The sequence below is a fragment of the Rhopalosiphum maidis genome, chromosome 2 (genome assembly GCF_003676215.2).
Source record: "Rhopalosiphum maidis isolate BTI-1 chromosome 2, ASM367621v3, whole genome shotgun sequence".
Lineage (NCBI taxonomy): Eukaryota > Metazoa > Arthropoda > Insecta > Hemiptera > Aphididae > Rhopalosiphum > Rhopalosiphum maidis.
The window spans coordinates 11,125,769-11,132,721 of NC_040878.1; the positions used below are offsets into that span (position 1 = coordinate 11,125,769).

The following is a 6,953-nucleotide window of genomic DNA, read 5'->3' on the forward strand; positions in this document are numbered from 1 at the left end:
TATTTTCCTTAAAATATTAAAATTATAAACTAAATCATATTGCATATTATTATTATGGCTTATAAGTTTATAACATTATATAAATCTGGTATTTTTTTTGCCTATACTTCAGCCGTTGTGTATACTGTATTACAGAGCACTTACCGTCGATACTTTCATAATTTCGATTAAGCCTATAATTAAATGGACATATTTCGTTACTCGTATATAAATATTATTTAATTATAATAATCGTTTAATTATGAACATTTTCTAAAAATTATATTACTCTCTCCACCATGTTTCTATTTGTATTATTTTTCACTTCAAAATGCATATATTTATTATTTTAAACATGTATTATTTGTTGGTAAATAATTACAAAAAAAAAAAAAAAAAAATTATTAGTAAATTAATTTTTATTACAATAAATTTTAATTTACTTCATATTTTAAGTTTTGTTCATTGAAACATTTATAATTTATAATATATAAAGATATTATTATACGTGATTGGTTTTCCAGGTTGATACCGATTTTCGGTCAGATTTAGTATAGCTAAAGCAATCCTGTCTAGCTGTGGTCAGTGTATGTACGTTTTGCCGTTCAAATTTGTATTTTAATTATGTTTTCTAAATATTGATATGTGGTACCGATAAAGAATAAAAAAATATTAGAAAATATAATAATTGAATACAATAATAATGACGACTGAAAAAATATTATATTTACATATTTTTTTGTAAATAATTTTTTTATTAAATGGCTATAAATCTATTTTATGCAAATATAAAATTATTATTATTTTACAATTATCTTGTACTTGAATGCATTTATCGTACAATTCAACAATTTTTAATGTAAGGACTTTTTTTAAATCGGATTAAAATAAACTAAATATATAAATCAGCAATATTTTCACAAATGTGTATAATATGATCATTTGTTGTTCTTGAAAAAACATTGTGCATAATTTTGCATAACAATTTTTATTTCTGTAACTCAAGGACATTTTATCCGTTTTGATACAGTCTAAATTTAAATAGTATATTAAAAGTAATATTTTTCCTTTTTCACTAATCATTTTTATAATGTTTAAATGAATGTATAACTACATCTTGAATTCTTGACATAAACTAATACAACGCTAACTGCAACTTAGATAAGCATTATACATAAACACTATAATTGCAGGATAAAAAAAAATGTATAATCATCACGGACAATGCTGCTACTAAGTTAATAATTTAATCAATTTTATTGCGACCACAATGTATCCGAGTACACAACAAAATTATTAAGTGTGTGGAAACTCGTTGTTTTAATAATAGAGGAAAATTGTTTGGATTTTTGTCGAGAATAACATGAACAGTGGCGAATCGTCCAGAATCTCGTTATTAGAGAAAAATGCCTACGCTCACATTTTTTTCGCCATCCAAAAAGAAATTATTTGGGCATAATACCTGCAGTGTGACTACGAATACGATTTGAGTTTGCGCGGTGACAAACAGGAAACGCGTATTAAGGAGGGTTCTACAGGCCCATTCCGAGAACTGTCTTATATTGTTATGATTTATAACAGATTTTATATTATCATCTTTTATACGCCGTTCACACTATATTTTATATTAGTATTTAAGTATTTTATAAACTTATTTTATACAATATTATATTTCGTATGTGCCAATTTGAGATTTAAACATATTATAATATAGATATTTATTATGTATTTTGTTATATTATTTTTCCGCTAATGGACTCTGTATTTCCGGGGGTATTTTATTGATATTTAATGTGCGCACCAATCGTTATACAATTAAATAAATCACCGGATACCCAAAAATGTGTAGGCTTTATTTGGTACGATAATCATCTTCTCAAAAAATCTATAGGTGCTGTAAACAATGTTTTTAATGCTGTGCCGGTTTCCGCCAATGATCAGCTCTCAAACATATAATATAATAATAATAATAAGCGGTGACAAAATGGGTACCCGTAATATTATGTTTTTTTTTTTTTTGTAGTTATATATAATAATAATAATAATAATATACAAATTTGTAAATCGTATAAAATTCATTATATATTGTTATAAACCATTAAATACATATTAGATCGGTATAAACCATTAAATATGCATTTCGTCGATTTAATATGCCATTAAATACGTATTAAATCGATAACAGATCGAAATCGCACGGACGCTATATTGATGGCTAACGCTATGTATTATGATTATTTTGGGTCAAGATTAAAGCAGTGAAGCGAACATGTCAATCAACCACTATGTATTTTATATATTTAGGTATAGAACTATAATATAGGTAGGTACATATAATATTATGAAAATCTATTAGTTTATAAGTTTGTTAACAATAGTCAATAATAATATAATGTACTATAATATTATAATAGCGGAGTCCTGTATTAGAATTATAGGGTGCGAATAAAATTCGCTCACAACAACAGTAAGAATTTAAATTCAAATCTTATAAAAAAAAAAATCAAACGCCGCACGTATATTGTTTGAATCGTCAATACCGTGTTCAACAACACTATACCATATAATATTATAATATATAATATAATACAAACACAGCAAAAAAGGAGGTACACGTTGCACTTGATACAATTATACCGATATTATATTATGATGCACACCTCACTGCACCAGTAATGGGAGCAGTGTAACAAAAAAAATGTATATTATATTCCTATGCTTAAATCAATCCGATTTTCAATAATAATTTTTATAATAATGTAACAATATGTGCGTTTACACTACCGGTATATTATTTATTATTACATCGACGAGATCGATGAGGAAGTCCTTGGAGGGCTCAATTGGTTTTTTGATTTGCCAGTAATATGACGTCTTGGCTGTGAGCTGGCCTACATGCTTTGATCGACCAACGGCCGGTGCAGCGTAATAAATATAAGCTATAGGCCTATAGTTGATAACGTGCACCAACCGTTATCAATAGCGCAATGGTGAATGCAACGCAGCGGGCATTATGCAATCCTGCCTGCGCGCGTTTGTCCTTGATTTTGTTGTTTTTTTTATTATTATTTAATACTCGCGGGCTATGACATCGATTTCCACGTGAAGATAACAAAGGCATATAACGAGTTATTTCTTCTCTCCAGTGTGCGTATATACTAAAAGCACGTCGACTTACTACAGGTCACGTTATTGGAATACAACTCTTTGTACATTTTAACGAGACCGTTAAAACGGGGACACTTAGTGAGAATCGTAAAAATCGACTAGTTCGACAAATCCTTTTTTATAATATACAGGTACATGATACGTACATAATATCTATAATATACCTAACGCGTTATTTGTAATTTGGAATACACACACACACACACACACATATATGTATATATACGCACGTGTTACAATTTATATCGTATTATAGAGTTATACTAAGTGCAAAGACCTATTTGTATTGCATACACATTATGCACCAATACGCATTACGCATTAATATTATTAATTGTACCTATAATATATTAATAAACTTGAAAAAAATGAAAGCATTTGACTTACAATTATAACTTCTTTCATTACATATAAAATTATGGTTTGGTATACTTGCTATTAATTCTGGGACCTCTTATATCTAATAATTAGTATCAAATTTTGCGCCCATACTTCTTGAGATTTCGGGATTATTTTTATGGTTTTAGTTTTTAACATAAATGTAATAGATCCAGTATTCAGTAATTTATAATCGAATATTTTTTGTTTTATATAGGATTGGTTACAGAAATACAAGAGACTTTTATTTTTATGTGTAGAATATCTCTCTCTCTCTCTGTATATATATATACATTAATGCACCTATATATTACAGCCGATTTTGATGAAAATTATATAGATTGTTAAATTGTTTTTAAAAAATTCTGAAAAATCTAGATAGAAGTTGAAATCACGTTTGAAAGTATATCAAGATTTGCTTTATCTAATCCTCCTCATCAATATGGAGTGATCTATTATGGTCTCGAATTAGTTCACAAAGCGATGTATACCGAGACACATTTATAAAGAGCTGTATTTTATACTTAATATATGAACATAAAATAATATTCTAAGGTTGAAATTCTATATAATGGCAACAAAACTAGGCAGTTTGCCATTTTATCTAATTTTTGAAAGGAAAATTCTTTACTCAATCAATGTCTATGGTTGTAAAGGGATCGCTAATGACGCTAACGTATAAATGCATTATATTAATAAGACAATATTATAGGATACGATGGTCATTGGTCAATCGTCAATACCTATTTGGAGTGGGTGACCTGCTTTGGTCAGTGGTCACCTATTATTTTAGCTGTACACACCTACGTTACTCTGTTGGTACAATGAAACGCCATTTAAAGTGAAACAATTTAATATTAAAACTATCAAATATAGAACTTTAAGGTATGTACTCGAGTACCTATATTGAATCACTTGAAAAATATATGTATGTAATTTTATTTCGTAAATAAATATAATATGTTTTTTATGCTCTTTCATATTACCAAGACATTATATCAATTAGTCGTATTAGTCTTAAAAAACAACCTAAATCGTTAGTGTATCTACCTAAGAATGTGTGGTAAGAATATTGTAAGTTGCAGCAATCAAGCTATAGAAAAACAATTATGTACAAAAATTTGTATAACTAGCAGGCGTGGATTCAGGGGGTCAAGGGGCTTCGGTCACCCCGTACATTTTGTCACATAGGTAAATTTTAGGATGTTTGTTGTTGGCAGCCGATAAAATATGATACCCTGTCCGGGCGGGGGGGGGGGTAAATATATTCTGGATCCGAGCCTTAATTACCTATAGTTGTATATTTGTAGTAAAATTTGTAAGTAGGTATGTGCACCACCTTTTAAACACGTGTTCAAATAATAATTGTGTGATTCCATCAGTCAGCTATAGGTATAAAGCAAATTAATAACTTATACAAATAAAACAGTTTATTTTAACTTTTAAAAAAAGATATCAAATATAGGCGGTATCTATAAAATTAATGTATGATGGTAAGTTAATAAGGTAAATAGATAAGTCAATTTAGTAATGATATTTTCTTTGTTTTCTGATAATTATGCATTTTATTTTATTAGTGCAATTATCCTCTAACTTGGTACAATATGCCATGTTTTCAAATATGTTAATTTATAATAAACTATCTTTTTATTAGATTTAATATATCAGTTAAATAAATCTATTTTTACCACACTTTTAACTAGCCCGGCTAGCTCAGTCGGTAGAGCACGAGACTCTTAATCTCGGGGTCGTGGGTTCGAGCCCCACGTTGGGCGACATAAATTTTGCTAATTTTTTTCCCAATTTAGTTTTTAGCAATTTTCGGCTCAATTTAGCTTAATAATTCTATAACTCATCTCACCATCCTCCATAAATAGCAAATACGGAGAGTATATTTTAATTTATTTAATTCATTGGACCATACGACAATACAACATAATAATACAATATTATTACAATTTATACATAAAATATACCATTAGACGTAAATGTGCATAATAAATTACAGTTATAATTAAGATGAACTCGAAAAACAACAAGACGACGAAAGTAATTTATTGCGCAAGGCATAATAATAGGAGTGAAGTAATTTAACACATATGCATGGTTTTTAGTTAAATATTGAATTTATTTATTATACTTGCAGTAAGTATTATATTTGATGATAAATGACCACATCACGTTCATCACTGGAGTAATATTGTATACCTAATATTATATATACACAATTACCATAATCGTATTATATTTCTCGCAAAAAACATAACATTAAGTATAGATCAATTTTATTTTTCTCATTTACATCCGGGACACTTTATACGTTTATAGTACGATTTGATAAGGTGTAATAAGATTAATAATATAATAATATCATGTACGCACGGTATGATAAATCGTTGTATATACGCTGCAGCATGCAATTTTATTGTTATTTCAAACGCTACAACGAAAATAATATAATCCGCCGATGACCGTTAACCACTACTATACGTATTTATAGCATACGTGTTTAAGGTAATAGTAGGTAAGTATTTGCGTGCACACAAAAGTAATACACGCTTTAATACCCTATAATATTTCAAAGAGAAGTGAAATTTGTTTTTGTATAAAAACGCAATATTTTAAAATCAAAAGAATCGTATAAATGCGCAAGGGACACGAGTTGCATGACGTTTTTAATTGATCGTTCTGTATGATTACGCAGCAATGCGAGTATATAATAAATGTCATCAAAACAGGTCGTTGAACTATTATTCGCTGTTACCAGTATAACATAGTACATATAGCTCACCGAGCAAAAGTAATAATCCTTTTATTTAGTCATTTAACTAACCGCGGATGTACATGTATAATAAGGATCCGAGTCATGCACGTCAAACCTGTGCGATTGAATGGATTAAATTAATTGTACCACTTAAATATATATTATAAATACGTGCAGTATAAAATTGGATCAATTTGGTCAAAAATGCGTTTACTGATAAGGCATTTAAATCCGAGCGTATAACACGAACGTATAGTTATATACTTTATACCGTAGTACTACACTCCTTTACTGGCCGCCATATAGTTACACGCGTATGGGCATACTTTAAAGAAATATATTTTAAGCAGCCCTCGTCCTGTAGTTCTATCGATTGCAGCACACTGCAGTTTGTGTCCCACATTCGCATCAACATTGCAGTTATATTTATGTGTGTGAGTGTGTACACCACGCGGTAAAGGTCAAGGCGGTCGAGATTGTGCACGAGACCTTCGCCGGGGTTGTGACGTGCGCGTATACACCGACCTTGGGGTGGTGCGCTCTTTGTCTTGTACAGTATATAGTAATATACAGGGTGATTTAGCGGGTATGCTCAGTGCTCATCATCATCCTGTTGGTCTTTTGACAATTATAATATATTTTTAAGGTATTTATCGAATCCATC

General features: G+C 29.4%; 1 non-coding gene across 1 annotated transcript; it reads left to right on the forward strand.

The window, feature by feature from the left end:
- Positions 1-5,227: 5,227 nt before the first annotated feature.
- Positions 5,228-5,300, forward strand: Trnak-cuu. Its single transcript has one exon. It is a non-coding gene; the product is annotated as a tRNA-Lys (tRNA).
- The last annotated feature ends 1,653 nt before the right edge of the window (positions 5,301-6,953 follow it).